This window comes from Balaenoptera musculus, chromosome 18 (assembly GCF_009873245.2).
Source record: "Balaenoptera musculus isolate JJ_BM4_2016_0621 chromosome 18, mBalMus1.pri.v3, whole genome shotgun sequence".
NCBI classification, from domain to species: domain Eukaryota; kingdom Metazoa; phylum Chordata; class Mammalia; order Artiodactyla; family Balaenopteridae; genus Balaenoptera; species Balaenoptera musculus.
Genome location: NC_045802.1, coordinates 16,758,260 through 16,774,276, shown reverse-complemented (window position 1 = coordinate 16,774,276; position 16,017 = coordinate 16,758,260). Strand labels below are relative to the sequence as shown.

General features: G+C 40.9%; 1 long non-coding RNA gene across 4 annotated transcripts in view; it reads right to left on the bottom strand.

The window, feature by feature from the left end:
- LOC118884263 overlaps positions 1 to 15,062 on the bottom strand; it is a 124,310-nt gene extending 109,248 nt beyond the window's left edge. For all 4 annotated transcript variants that reach the window (XR_005017244.1, XR_005017243.1, XR_005017242.1 and 1 more), the window contains exons 1-2: positions 14,769 to 15,062; positions 14,402 to 14,485 (exon numbers count right to left, since the gene is read on the bottom strand). This is a non-coding gene — a long non-coding RNA (uncharacterized LOC118884263). The remainder of the gene's footprint in view (positions 1 to 14,401; positions 14,486 to 14,768) is intronic.
- Positions 15,063 to 16,017: the final 955 nt, after the last annotated feature.

Below are 16,017 nucleotides of genomic sequence, written 5' to 3'. Positions count from 1 at the left end.
GAAACCAAAAGAAAGCTGGGGATATTATACATATATCAGACAAAATAGACTTTAAGAAAAAGACTGTAATAAGAGACAGAAAAGGTAATTCTGTAATTATAAAGGGGTCAATCCAACAAGAGGATATAAAATTTGTAAATATTTATGCACCCAACATAGGAGCAGCTAAATTTATAAAGCAAATATTAACAGACCTAAGGGAAGAAATAGACAGTTATGCATAATAGTAGGGGACTTCAATACCCCACTTCCAGAAATGGAAAGATCACTCAGGCAGATTGAGTTGTATGAGTTCTTTATATGTTTTGGATATTAACCCCTTATCAGATATATAATTTTCAAATATTTTCTCCCATTCAGTAGACTTTATTTTCATTTTGTTGATGGTTTCCTTAGCTGTGTAGAAGCTTTTTAGTTTGGTGTAGTCCCACTTGTTTATTTTTGCTTTTGTTGCTTGTTGCTCTGATGTTGTATCCAAAAAAATCATCGCCAAGACCAATGTCAAGGAACTTACCCTAGAGTTTTATGGTTTCAGGTCTGACGTTCAAGTATCTAATCCATTTTGAGTTGACTTTTATGTATGGTGTAAGATAGGGGTCCAGTCATACAACTTAATAGCAGTAATCAATAAGGAAACATTAGACTTAAACTGCACACATTTGACCAGATGGATTTAACACACACTTACAAGACATTGCAACCAAAAGCATCAGAATATACATTCTTCTCAAAGACACATGAAACAATCTCCAGGACAGATCATATGTTTCAGGATACAAAAATCAATATACAGTTGCATTCCTACACAAATAATAACAAACTATCAGAAAGAAGAATTAAGAAAACAGTTCTATTTACAACTGCATCAAAAAGAATACTTAAAAATAAACTTCACCAAGGAGATGAAAAATCTGTACACTGAAAAACTAAGTCATTGCTGAAAGAAATTGAGGAAGACACAAATGAATGGAAAGATATTCTGAACTCATAGATTGGAAGAATTTGTTAAAATGTCCATATTACCCAAAGCAATCTACATATTCAATGCAATCTCTAACAAAATTCCAATGTTTTTTTTTTCACATAAATAGAAAAAACAATTCTAAAATTTGTATGGAACTACAAAAGACCCCCACATAGCCAAGAAATCTTGAGGAAAGAGGACAAAGCCAAAAGCTTCTCACTTCCTGACTTGAAACTGTACTACAAAGCTATAGTGATCAAAACAGTATGGTACTGGCATAAAAATAACACATAGCTCAAAGAAATCGAGAGTCCAGAAATAAACCCAAACATATATGATCAATTAATTTTCAACAAAGGAGACAAGAATATACAACGGAGAAAGGATAGTCTCCTCAATAAATGGTGCTGGAAAAACTGGACACCCATGTGCAAAAGAATGAAACTGGACCCCTATCTTACACCATACACGAAAGTCAACTCAAAATGGATTAGAGATTTGAATGTCAGACCTGAAACCATAAAACTCTAGGGTAAGCTCCTTGACATTGGTCTTGGCAATGATTTTTTTGGATACAACACCAGAGCAACAAAAGCAAAAATAAACAAGTGGGACTACATCAAACTAAAAAGCTTCTACACAGCTAAGGAAACCATCAACAAAATGAAAATGCAGTCTACTCTGACTGAAAGAGAGAATATGTTTCCACAAAAGAAAAAAAAAGTATAACCTTGAATTAAAATTATTGAATAACAAAGTGTTTTGAAAAGATTTTTTTAAATGCAGTCTACTGAATGAGAGAAAGTATTTGCAAATTATATATCTCTGATAAGGGGTTAATATCCAAAATATATAAAGGACACATACAACTCAGTAGCAAAAAAAAATCTGATTTTAAAACAAGCAGAGAAACTTAATAGACATTTTTCCAAAGAAGACATACAAATGGCCAACAAGTACATGAAAAAGTGCTCAACACCACTAATCACCCTGAAAATGCAAATCAAAGCCATAATGAGATATCACCTCATACCTGTTAGAATGGCTGCTATCAAAAAGACAAGAAATAACAAGTGTTGGTTAGGATACAAATAATAGGCAACCCTTGTACACTATTAGTAAGAATGTAAATTATCAGCCACTATGGAAAACAGTACAGTGGTTCCTCAAAAAATTAAAAATAGAACTACCACATGATCCAGCAATTCCACTTCTGGGTATTTATCAAAGGAAAAAAAAATTACTATCTCGAAATGATATCTGCACCTGCATGTTCACTGCAGCATTATTTATAACAACCAAGACATGGAAACAACCTGTCCATCAACAGATGAATGGATAAAGAAAATGTGGTATATATAAATACATACAATGGAATATGATTCAGCCATAAAATGAATAAATATTGCCATTTGTGACAACATGGATGCAACTTGAGGGCATTATGCTAAGTGAAATAAGTCAGAGGAAGACAAATGCCATCTGATCTCACTTATTTGTGGAATCTAAAAAAAAAAAAACCCAAATGCAGAAAAATAGAACAGATTGGTGGTTGGCAGAGGCGGGAATGGGGGCTAGGGGAAATGGGTGAAAGGGGTTAAAAGGTATAGACTTCCAGTTGTAAGGTAAATAAGTTCTGCAGAGGTAATGTATAGCATGGTGACTGAAGTTAACAATACTATACTATATATTTGAAAGCTGCCAAGAGACTATATCTTAAAATCTCATCACAAGGAAAAAAAATTGTAACTGATATTGTGAATTATAAGAAGTATGTGTTTGGTCATTCAAATGACCAAAGTATATTTCTCATATACATTTGGTCTTTGCCCTTGGTTCTGGGCTCACAGCTCCTAAAACCCTTAAAATTTCCTGAGATTAGCGCAATGGGGGCATCTTTTATTATAATATTTGGTCTCTTTTCCTCAGTTCCTAAAATCACTTCAGAGCCACAAAGGCAAAATGGGTGTCATGTTATTCATAACAATCCCCTTTCCACCACAGTGGTGTTTATGTTAATGAGGTGACTTTTGCAAAGCACTTAAGGATGGGACTGGTGGCCTGGGAAACCCAACTTTAAACAGACAGATGGAACTTTCGGTCTCACCCCCTGATTTCCAGAGATGGGAGAGGGGCTGAAGGTTGAATCAACCACCAATGACCAGTGATTTTACCAATCATGCCTATGTAATAAGGCCTCCAGAAAAACCCAAAGGAGGGGGTTCGAAGAGCTTCCAGTTTGGGGAACCAGACTGCTTCCATGTGCCACCATGCCAGCACCAAACTCCACCAAGACAGAAGCTCTTTTGTTCAGGACTTCGCTCTATGTATCTCTTCATCTGTCTGTTGATTCGTGTCTTTTAACATCCTTTGTAATAAGTCAGTAATCTAGTGAGTAAACAGGTTTCCTGAGTTTCTGTGAGCTGCTCTAGCAAATTAACTGAACCCAAGGAGGGGGTTGTGGGAACCTCCAATCTGTAGCTGGTCAATCAGAAGCACAGGTAACAACCTGGGCTTGTGATTGGCATCTGAAGCGGAGGGTGGCCTTGTGGCACTGAGCCCTTAACCTGTGGAATCTGATTCTATCTCCAGGTAGCTAGTGTCAGAACTGTGTTAAACTGTAGGATATCCAGCTGGTGTTGGAGAACTGCTTGCTTGCTGGTGGTGTGGAAACACCCACACACACACACATACACATTGGAAATTAGGTGCAAAACCTTTCAGTAACTATGAGAGGTGATAGATGTTAACTAAACTTACTGTGGTGATCATTTCACAATATATACATATCAAAACATTATGTTGTACATCTTAAACTATACAGTGGGGCTTCCCTGGTGGCGCAGTGGTTGAGAATCTGCCTGCTAATGCAGGGGACACGGGTTCGCACCCTGGTCTGGGAAGATCCCACATGCCGCGGAGCAACTAGACCCGTGAGCCACAATTACTGAGCCTGCGTGTCTGAAGCCTGTGCCCCGCAACAAGAGAGGCCATGATAGTGAGAGGCCCGCGCACGGCAATGAAGAGTGGCCCCCACTTGCCGCAACTAGAGAAAGCCCTAGCACAGAAACGAAGACCCAACATAGCAATCAATCAATCAATCAATAAATCTTTAAAAAAAAAAAAACTATACAGTGTTCTACGTCTACTGTATCTCAATAAAACTGGAAAAAAAGAATTCAGTAAGGTAGCTGGCTACAGTATAAACATATAGAAATCAATAGCCTTCATGTATACAAACCACCAATAATTAGAAGAAAAAAATGGAAGAAAAGATCCTGTTTCCCACAGCAATCATTTAAAAATCCCTAAGAATAAACTTAAGGGAAAAATTATAAGATATGTATAAAGAAAACTTTAAATCACTGCTTAGGGACAGAAAAGACTTCAGCAAATGGAAATGCCTACTATATTCTTGGATAGGAAGTCTTTATAACATAAAAATATTATCAGTTCTTCCTATGTTAGTGCATAAATTTAATGTGATTTCATTTAAATAGCAATAAGATTTTTTAATGGACCAGTTGATTCTAAGTTTATATGGAAAAACAAACAAACAAGAGTAACCAGGAAAATAATGAGGGGGAACCATCCCTATCAGATATTTAAACATAAACCTAGTAATGAAAATAAAAACAAAAATAAAGAAATGAGACCTAATTAAACTTAAACGCTCTGCACAGCAAAGGAAACCATAAACAAAATGAAAAGACAACCCACAGAATGGGAGAAAATATTTGCAAACGGTGCAACTCAGAAGGGATTAATCTCCAAAATATACAAACAGCTCATGCAGCTCTATATCAAAAAAACAAACAACATAATCAAGAATGGGCAGAAGATCTAAATAGACATTTCTCCAAAGAAGACATACAGATGGCTAAAAAGCATGTGAAATGATGTTCAACATCACTAATTACTAAAGAAATGCAAATCAAAACTACAATGAGGTATCACCTCACACCGGTCAGAATGGCCATCATCAAAAAGCCTGCAAACAATAAATGCTGGAGAGGGTGTGGAGAAAAGGGAACCCTCATACACTGTTGGTGGGAATGTAAATTGGTACAGCCACTATGGAGAACAGTATGGAGGTTCCTTTAAAAACTAAAATAGAGCTACTATATGATCCAGCAATCCCAATTCTGGGCATATATCTGGAGAAAACCATAATTCAAAAAGATACATGTGGGTTTCCCTGGTGGCGCAGTGGTTGAGAGTCTGCCTACCAATGCAGGGGACACGGGTTCAAGCCCTGGTCTGGGAAGATCCCACATGCCGCGGCGCAACTAGGCCCATGAGCCACAATTACTGAGCCTGCGCGTCTGGAGCCTGTGCTCCCAACAAGAGAGGCCACGATAGTGAGAGGCCCGCGCACCGCGATGAAGAGTGGCCCCCGCTTGCCGCAACTAGAGAAAGCCCTCGCACAGAAACGAAGACCCAACACAACCATAAATAAATAAATAAAACTAAAAAAAAAAAAAGATACATGCACCCCAGTGTTCACTGCAGCACTATTTACAATAGCCAAGACATGGAAGCAACCTAAGTGTCCATCGACACATGAATGGATAAAGAAGATGTTGTACATATATAGAGTGGAATACTACTCAGCCATAAAAAAAGAATGAAATAATGCCATTTGCAGCAACATGGATGGACCTAGAGATTATCATACTAAGTGAAGTAAGTTAGACAGAGAAAGACAAATATCATATGACATCACTTATATGTGGAATCTGAAAAAAATGATACAAATGAGCTTATTTACAAAACAGACACAGACTTCAGAGACTTCTAAAACAAACTTATGGTTACCAAAGGGGAAAGGTGGTAGGGAGGGATAAATTAGGAGTTTGGGATTGACATACACACACTACTATATATAAAAGAGATAATCAACAAGGACCTACTGTATAGCACAGGAAACTCTACTCAATATTCTGTAATAATCTGAAAAAGAATGGATATATGTGTATGTATAACTGAATCACTTAGCTGTACCCCCTGAAACTAACACAACATTGTAAATCAACTATACACCAATATAAGATAAAAATTAAATTAAAAATAAAACTAGGTAATTTCCTGGTGGTCCAGTGGTTAGGTCTCTGAGCTTCCACTGCAGGGGGCACGGGTTTGATCCCTGGTCAAGGAACTAAGATCCCATGTGCCACGTGGCACGGCCAAAAAAAAAAAGAAAAAAAATTTAAAAATTAAAATTAAAAAAAAAAACATAAACATACTCAACAGTGTGGACCTAGTACATAAATAACCGTACAGATCAAAGACAGAACTGAAATGAACCCAGATACACAGAGGAAATTATTATATAATAATAAGATTTTCAAATCAGTGTGGAAAAGATAATGGTAAATTAACTGGGTGGTCATCTGGAAAAAAAATTGGGACCATGTGTTACACCTTACACCAGAAAAAAATTCCAGGTGGTTAAAATATTTAAATGTAAAAAATAAAATTATAAAGCAGAAGAAATCATAGGAGAATTCTTTTACAGTCTCAGAGCAAGGAAGGCCCAAGTATGGTACCAAAAAGGAAAAGCAGACAAATTTTGTTACACAAAACTTGAGATTTTTCGAGACAAGTATCATCATAAGCAACGTCAAATCCAAACGTCAAACTGTGGGGAGGGCCAGGAACCATCTGTAGTTTATATCTCAAAGAGCTGATTTTACTCATATACAAAGAACTCCTATACATCAATAAGAAAAATTAACAGAGCAAAAGAATATGATGAGACATAAGAAAATGTGCCAAATGCAGCTGGGATTAATGTTGCTAATCAACTGACCTTAGAATTGGGGTGAACCCAGCTCATCACAAGGATTCTTAAAATTATAATGAGGAGGCAGAGAGGGTCAGAGAAAAAGACATAACCATAGAAACAGGGTCAGAAATGTGCATTCATAATAAAAGAGATGCATTCATAAGAAAAGAAATCCACATTAAAAACCACACTTAGATCCCATTTTTAATCTATTACATTGGAAAATATCAAAAAGTTTTAGGACAACTTTAATGGCAAGAATGTGGGGAAAGAGACATTGTCATATACAGCAGGTGAGAGGGTACTAGTACAAACTCTATAGGATGACAGTTTGGCAATATCTAATAAAAATCACATGTATTTAATGCTATCAAATAGCAATTCCAATCAAATAATTTATCCTATAGACATAGTAGTACATATGAGAAATAATGCATGCATTAAAGCATTGTTTATAGTAATAGGAAAAATCACAAATGAACCAAATGTCCATTAATAGGGTACTAGTTAAATGAATTCTGACAATGGAATATTACACAGCTGTAAAAAAGAAATAAGGAAGGTCTTTACTGATATGGAACAATTTCTGAGATATATAATTAAATGAGAAAATCAAGGAGCAGAATACTGCCTACAGTATGCTTGATTTTTTAAAAAGGGAAAAAGGACATACATATATGGTAAAATGTTTTAAATGCAAATATGAATATGATTTTATATATATACACACACACATGCATGCACACACACACGTAACTGTTGGCATGAACAGAACTGAAACACAAGAGACCAGTACTATTGGCTGCCTCAGGAGAACAGACCTGGGAGTTAAGGACAGAAGAATGAGAGAATATTTTCAATGTATACTGTTTTGTGCCTCTCTAATTTTGTAACCTTATAATACCTTTTCTAAAAATAAAATATAAATGAAAGATTGTGCCTAAAAAGAGAATGTATAACTTAGGATTTTATTATTTTTGAGCCCTCTGAAATTGGAATGCCTCCTCTACCCATAGGTCTCATACTGTACTTTTACTGCTTAGTGGATACCAACCAAGTGGAAGTTAAGCTGAGGATACGCTGCATTTGGGTCTAGTGGGATATACTTATATGTTGTTTTGCAGTTTCTTGACTGTACAGAGTTAAGTCATGGCTGGTGTCACAGGCTAAGAACGGCTTCCAGAAAGGTCCCCATCAGCCCACGGGTCATACTGGCATAAGAACACATCCTTTTTGGCACCTGACACTACAAGAACTTGGGTGGTCAGAGAGAAATAAGGCTTGAAATGTCCTAAGCCCAAAGCTTGTCTTGGGAAAATCATTCCAAACCCCAGACATGTAAAAATGTGAGCAGAGAATTCAGCTCTCATAGGGGCCTTGTCAAGAATATGCTCAATAATACATTTATAAACATGCCACACATTATTTTTTTTATTTCCATGGGAATTACATGGAACAGAATTTATTAGTATGCCTGGGTCCATAAAACACAAACCTATAGTAATTTAACACAAATATTTTATACTTCAGTATATGAAGTCACATGTTTTGTGTATCCCAACTATCAATTTTAAATATTTTGATCTTATATATCAGTTATATCACAATAAAACTGGGGAAAAAATTTGTGATCAATCACGCTAGTAAAGTCTGAATTATCTTTCTAGTCTCTCTACAGAAAGATAATCTGATTTTGGCATAGTATTACGAAAATCATTGTTATAAGAAGGGGTGGACAAAAAACGTAGGGGAAAAGTATTATAGATGTGGGACGGGTACTTAGTTCATTAAAATATTAGACTTTTTCTGGATCTTGTGATTTGTGTGATATTGGTCAGGTATTTCTAATTTGTAATTTGTTGTGATTTCTTTCTTCATTCTAAGTATTTGTTTTCTTACCTAACTTGTTTCGAATATTTTCTATTTTTTTTTTAAAGAGTCCCCACAAATTATGTAAGCTTCAGGCCCCAGACTCACACCTGGTATTCAGGATCAATTTAAAATTTGAATTTTGCAGTCTCTTGTGAGATTAGAACTGGCAGCACAGGGTGTGACTCCCATTTTTATACTAAAGACTCTAAATCCCAGATCAGCAAAGTAACTTGAACCAGTGGAAACAAAGCCCCGGTCTCTAGAACTCCCATTAACTCTCTTCTAAACCTCTGTCTCCTCGGGGCACAGAAAACATAAAGAGGTGCCCCCCAAATCTGCTTCCACCTCACCGTGCTTGTCCTCAAGTGCCATCACACTCCCTACCTACTCAAGGCGTCAGGACACTTCTCATTTTATATCTCAAAGCAGAGATTTAATCCTAAGACTTACTTCTCCCGGTAATAGAACCTCCACACAGCTACACATTGCAGGCTTATCTGTAGGACCTGACATGAACCCAGCTTATGACAGACGGCCCCAAATTCCCAGGCTGCTGTGCCACCTTGAATTGCATTACACGGGAGGCTTTTTCCACCTCCTGGCTATTTCACAAAATCCAAGCTTTCTTAGCAGAACTTTTTACCAGTTTGTTCTGTTCTGCTGTTGAAGCTTTAGTTATAACTCTAACCTGAAATCTATGAGAAACCCTCCGTAGAGGTTTTTGTTTGTTGGGGAAAATCCCCCTATACCTAGCACTTGTGAGAATGCACCATTCAATGCTTTCTTGCCAAGAGGAGCTGCTGCAGGGGACGTAGTCGGCTGTCAGGACGATGCCTGGGCCCAGTGGGAGTGCCGGGCCGCTCCTCCCGCAACAGGATTCCCTAGTGGGCAGTCTTTGCTTGGGCTCCCTATAGGCTGGCCGAGAGCTTCTCAAAGCTGCACCAGGGCTTCCCTGGTGGCGCAGTGGTTGAGAATCTGCCTGCCAATGCAGGGGACACGGGTTCGAGCCCTGGTCTGGGAAGATCCCACATGCCGCGGAGCAACTGGGCCCGTGAGCCACAATTACTGAGCCTGCGCGTCTGGAGCCTGTGCTCCGCAACGGGAGAGGCCGCGATAGTGAGAGGCCCGCGCTCCGCGATGAAGAGTGGCCCCCGCTCGCCACAACTAGAGAAAGCCCTCGCACAGAAACGAAGACCCAACACAGACAAAAATAAAAATAAATAAATTTAAAAAAAAAAAGCTGCACCAAATTCTCCAACTCCTTCTACCAACACTTTCTCCCCTCCAAGCATCTCCGATCAATGGCTCTCCCCTCTCCCATTCTCCCTCTCTTTATTCTTCAAGGTTTCTCCCCCCAGTGACTCTCCTGCACATCGAATTTCATCTTCGCATCCGCTTCTCAAGGACTCTGATGGATACACTACCCTAGAACCTTTGAATCGTGTTAGTAAGAGGAGGAGAAAGTGCCGTTTTTCTTTTTGCAAAGAAAGAAGGAAAAGAAGATTTACAGGGCACCTACCAAGTGTCCGGTATTTTCAAATACGTTGTCTCATTTAACTCATAAAGGTAAGCACTAGTATTCCCAGATTTTTAAAAACCTAAGGAGAATTCTGGTTAGTAAAGTGGCTGCTGATACCCTCAGTATTTTTACAGAGCTGCCAGCCCTGCTTAGCTTTCTAGAGAAATTCTAGATTTGGAGTCAAGAGGCAGTTTTCACGAGCCTCGGTAAGGGGTGCATTATGTTGTAGGTTGAATGGAACGAGGACTGTTACCTGCAGTAATCTCATATCCTTCCTTCACCCCAGCCCCTCTCAGACAAGAAATCTGCCAGTGGGCCTTTCCCTCACCGATATGCCCACCCCTCTTGTTCTAAGAGTTCTCTGCCAAAGTCCAAACTGAGTCTGAATCCACCCTGGGGAGTTTCAGCCTTCAAATCTGACAACAAAAGTCATATCAAATGGCGACTATAGAATATCATGGGTGGTTAAAAAAAACTTTTATGGTAAAAACTCCCTAGCCTTTTAATTTTAAAAAGAATATACAATCAAAATGGTCAAAAAATAGCTTACAAGGTTGGACAGCTATATTAATTATGATAGCACCAACTGCTGGAACATTGACCCCTCACTTTTGACACCCAATAGAAGCTTGTATCCTGCTTGCCCCACGGCAGTGGTGGCAAGGAGGATGGTGAGGGGGCCTTGGCAACAGGCACTCAACCACTAACCCAGGTCCACAGTGGCTCTTCCATTTTCAGTGCACGGCATTTCCAAGGTTGACTTGGGTGGCAACATCCAGGTAATATGGAGAAGCAGGTAGAGAAACACCTGCTTCTGTATCACTTTTGCTAACATTAGAGCCATTGATGAGAACCACTCACATGGCCACACCTGGATGCAAAGGAGTCTGGGAAATGTGTCCCTGGCGGGACAAAAATGTGACGCTACGAAAGAGAAATGTGAGTGTTCGGGGGAGAGCTGGCTATCTCTGCCCAGTAGGCATTGCTACCTAGGATGACTACCATCTCATTTTGCGCTGGGCACTCGCAGTCTTAGCACTGAAAGCTCCATATCCCCGGAAACCCCTCAGTCCCAGGCAAACTGGGACAGCTGTCACCCCATTAATTGAAAGTGAATTAATAATTTAAAATAATAACTTAGAAAATGGACAAAATTGCTTTTACATGCATTCAGGAGATGTCAGAAAAAACCTGAGCAGGTAATTAGAAGGATTCGTTTTGAACCATTTTTTCCAGATGGAGAATTTGCTAACAGCCAAAGGCAAAATTTTAAGAATTCATGAACACACTGATTAGCAAGTAAAAGAGTCACAAACACCTGAAAGTAAATTGGAAATAAAATATAAAAGCAATGAAATCCAAAACCATTAAAACCATTCAATATGCTAGAATATGAGCAGAAATGCTTACTAACATACAAAATATTGCTGAACTGCCTCTCTGGCAAAATAAAGTTATCAATATCTGAAAAAATTGGGGTGATATTCAATTTTGCCAGTTCACCATGTTGGTCAATGTGTTATTCCATCAATTTGTCTTTAACCACGTCGTGATTCTCTGCAGAGAAGCCCTCTCAAACCAACCCAAACACAGGCAATCCCTGCCTTATCTTGTCCCCAGTCCTTTTTGTCTTTGCATCTTTCTGCAGCTTTGCCTTGCTAGATTTTGTTCTCCTTGTAAAACAAGTACCATTTCTCTCAAGTACAGAGGCCAAATGTTCCCTTTTGGCGTGCTCTCCTCCCCTGCTTTCTACAACCTCTTGGTCCAAAGGGCAACTCAAATCAATAGAAGAAATAAAGCCTGAGAAGACCAGGTCCTCATTCTCTCCACAAGGAAGCGATGCTTCTTTATTACCCTCCCATACACACACACATATCAGAATTATTACCCTCCCTCCCTCATGCTCACATCATATTACATTCAGCCGTGTCTGTGAGCGCCTTTCATGGGCTGCTGGGAATGTGACCTTTGCCACTCTGATTTCCTTGAGGGATTCCTTAGGAATTTCACATTGTATATTACTCCTCTTAGGAGCTCAAAAAATACAAAGCCTTGAAGTTTGATTCAAAAACATTAGATTTGGAAGAGATCCACAAACTTAGTCTCATGAGAAAGTGAAATTCTCTAGGGAGACTGGAATACTATAGCATTTGCATTTAAACAATTTTGAACACCAATTTCTGTGAGAAATTTAAGCTCTAGAGGGCTATGCGGACAAATCAATAAATTCTGGCTTTCCGCTGTAGCTTTTGAGAACCGCAAACTTTTCATTCTTATCCGGTGCCTTTGAGTTTTCAGTGCACTGACTCCAGCTAAATTTCCTGGGCGGTGGAGTTAGTTTGTTTAGGTCATTGCTGATTTAAAGAAAGGGAATGGGGCTGAACCAGCTTTTCACAGCTGTGAATCCCAGTTGTGAATCCGCAGGGTGCTGAAATAACAGTCCCCTGCGCTAATCCAGTCTGGGCTTTTCCTGGGGGCTGTCATTACTGCAAAATGAGGTGAACTTGGTGGATAAAAAGTGCCAAGGCTGGGGAATTAGCAGTGCAAAATCACGTCTCGGGCATAACTGAGGGGCTGTGAATGGAGAAGAAGGTAACCACAGAGACCGAATGGCCATACTATAGCCACTGTATATACTGCTATATATATTATATAATATGCAGTTGATATATGTATATACAATATATATACACACATTATTTATATATATATATGTATATACTATAGCCATTATATACACTACTATATATATCTACTATAAATAGGGGCTGCATGTGTATATAGATGTGTACACACACACTATGACCACTATAGCCACTACTATAGTGGCTCCCTGACCTCCTGTCCATCTGTCCAGTATCCCTATTCCCACCTCACTGGTCTCTTTCAGCACCTTGAGTGCCATGCTGTCACCCATTGCACAGCCTTCGTGCCTGCCCTTCCCACATCTGAATCTCTCTCTTCTTCTACAAACACCCCTCACCTACTTACTCGTACTAATCTTAAGGTCCCAGCTCAAAGGTCACTTCCTTAGAGAAGGCTGTCCTCTCAAATGAGGTCAAATCCCCCATCATAAGCTATTTTTCTTTCCTGCACAGCAGTGTTCACCGTTTATTATATAATTAGGCTAGTGTTGAAATAATATCTGTCCTCCCCAATGGACTATTCGTTCCAGGAGGACAGGAATCTTGTCTAACTTGCTCACCTTTGCATCTCCAGAGCCTAGAATAGTACCTTGCTGTAGTAGAGGTTTGATTAATATCGGTGGCATGGATGGATTTGGGTCTGATAAGGAACCCAGCCCAGACACAGTATAGGTGGAGGGGAGAAGACGCCCGCGGTGGAGAGTTCCTCCAGGTACCATGGATGAGCCCTAAAGCAGTGGTTCTCAAATTTAAGCCTGCAGTAGAACCACCTGGAGGGCTTGTTAAACTGCAGATTACTAAGTGCCATCCCCAGAGTCTCTGCTTCAGTAGGTCTGGACTGGGACGGGAAATTTAAAAATAACAGGTTTCCAGGTTATGCTGAAGCTCCTGGTCCTGGGACTTCGTTTTAAGAACCACTGTTCTAAGACATCAGGCAGTTTCCAAATAGCCTGCTGGAAGCAACCCAGCCACTCCCAGGCTTTTCTATAAGGAAAAGTAACCAACACACCAGATCTTGGCAATCTCACTCTTATTTACATCAGTGATTCTCAGCCATCAGTGGGTTGCAGAACCACCTGTAAAAATGCCCAGAGCTCAAACCTTGGAGATTAAGTTTCCATTGATTTGCTTGGGAACTCAACATCTACAGTTAAAAATCCTCCTCAGGTGATTTTAAAGTACAACCAGGACTGAGAATCAATGACTGACATCATGGTTGGTAAATTCAACCAAAAATTTTAATTGTTGCAGATGTCTAACCTGTAATCACCGAGGTTTTTCCAAGAACCGTGTTGCGCTCCTTTATTGGACTGAAGACTAGTACCACACAGCACCATTACAGGTAAAACAGAAACCTGTCTCCTACTCCAACTAACCATGTTAAAGGAAACTGTGCTTGGCGTCAGAACCGGAGACCAGAGGGTAGGAGGGCATTCATTCCTTCAGTTCTTTACTGGGGGATGACTATACCAGGTATGGTATTAAGTGCTGGGGACATAATGATGGCTGGGACACAACGAGGCTGGGGTCTGTGAACATCAGAAGGACACAGAGATGAGGGGAAACAAGACCCCATTTGGTCCAGAGTCGCAGTCAGAACTGAGGGGACCTACCTGGTGTCCTCCAGGGCCCCCGGGGTATCCACTTGGTCCCAGCAAAGCCGAGACGCTGAATGCAGGAGCAGAGGCATCTGAGACCTGTAATACAAACCCGGCAAAGGAAAACAGCTTGATTGGGCGCACCTGAGCAGACTGGGTTTGGCGGTCTGAAATGCTGCGTGTCAGGGTTGGAGGGGAAGTGTTGATATATTACCATTGGATTGCATCTATGTGGGGAACCAGTTGTGCCCAGGGATCCCGCTCTGCTGCAACCCCTCAACTGGGGGGTTCTGGCCATCAGAGAAAACGCACACACACGCACAAACATCGCACTAGCAAAATGAGAACGAAAATCTCACTAATGTCTGAGCAAGTCCCTTACCTTTGAAATGCAGGGCCCTCCAGAAGAAGCTGGTTGGGGACTAAGGCCAAATTGGAGCCTCCTACTCCCCCGTCAAATGATACCTTTGGGCAGCTCTAGGATCTGGCCACTCAAAGAGAGGTCGGAGAGCCAGCGCATCCCCTGGGAGCTGGGTGGAAGCCGGCTGAGCGGGAGTCTGCGGGCTAACCAGCACCCCAGGAATCACGGGCTGTGGAAGTCGAGGGCCGGAGCTCTGCCCGCTTCTCCAGCCAGGCCTCATCTGGGAAGCACCAGAGGAGCGGTTTTCACCACTAGCGGCGCCCGGGCCCCACGCAGACCAATTAACCAGGAACCGGAAGGTGGGGTCAGACACAGGTTTTTTTCCTGAGCCCACAGGCCCGTGAGGAGTGATTGCTCTGCAGAAAAAGCCTCCTGATGGAACCCGTTCGCAGGCTGAGCCACTCCTGGGAGGGGCTGCGAGAGGGTTGGCTCTTCTTCCTGCCCTGTGAGGTCGGCACAGTCAGCCTTCCTCCTGCGGAAAAATGTGCGTCCTGGGCTCTTAAAATCAGCTGACTCATTCTTACTCCCGTGGCGTAGAGACAGGACGGTGTTCAACGCCCCATCCCTGCTCAGGACACACAGGGTACCCACCACATTCTCTCTGCTGAATGCTGCCCCTTCCCGTATTTATTCAGCAAACATTTGTGGAAGAAGAGGGCTAGATTTACTGAGCACTTACATGGTTCAGTGTCTGCAGCTGAGGAGAGAGCAGGGAACAGCAGGGGCGCTTACAGAAAACAGTCTAGAGCCCAGAAAGAGACACCAATGTGGAAACAAATAAATGGACGCTGTGTCGGATAAGGGCTGCCGTAACCCAGGATGATGTTATCGTGAGTCGTTTGGAGGGAAGGGTTTCTGTGGATTGTCTGGTCAGAAAAGGCCTCTTTTCCGAGAACATGACATTTAAGCAGAAACCTGAATTATAAGAAGAAACTGGCCACCCTGGAGCAGAGAGTCCCAGGCAGAGGGTACAGCAACAATGCAAAGGCACTGAGGTGGGAAGAGCTCGTATCTAAGGAGCACAGAGGACAAGGGCAGGGAGTAGGAGGGACCTGCACATCCACACGCAATGGGAGGCCACAGGAGGAGAGAGGCCATATGACTGGCAGGTTTGGTTTTTTTTAACATCTTTATTGGAGTATAATTGCTTTACAATGGTGTGTTAGTTTCTGCTTTATAACAAAGTGAATCAGCTATACATATACATACA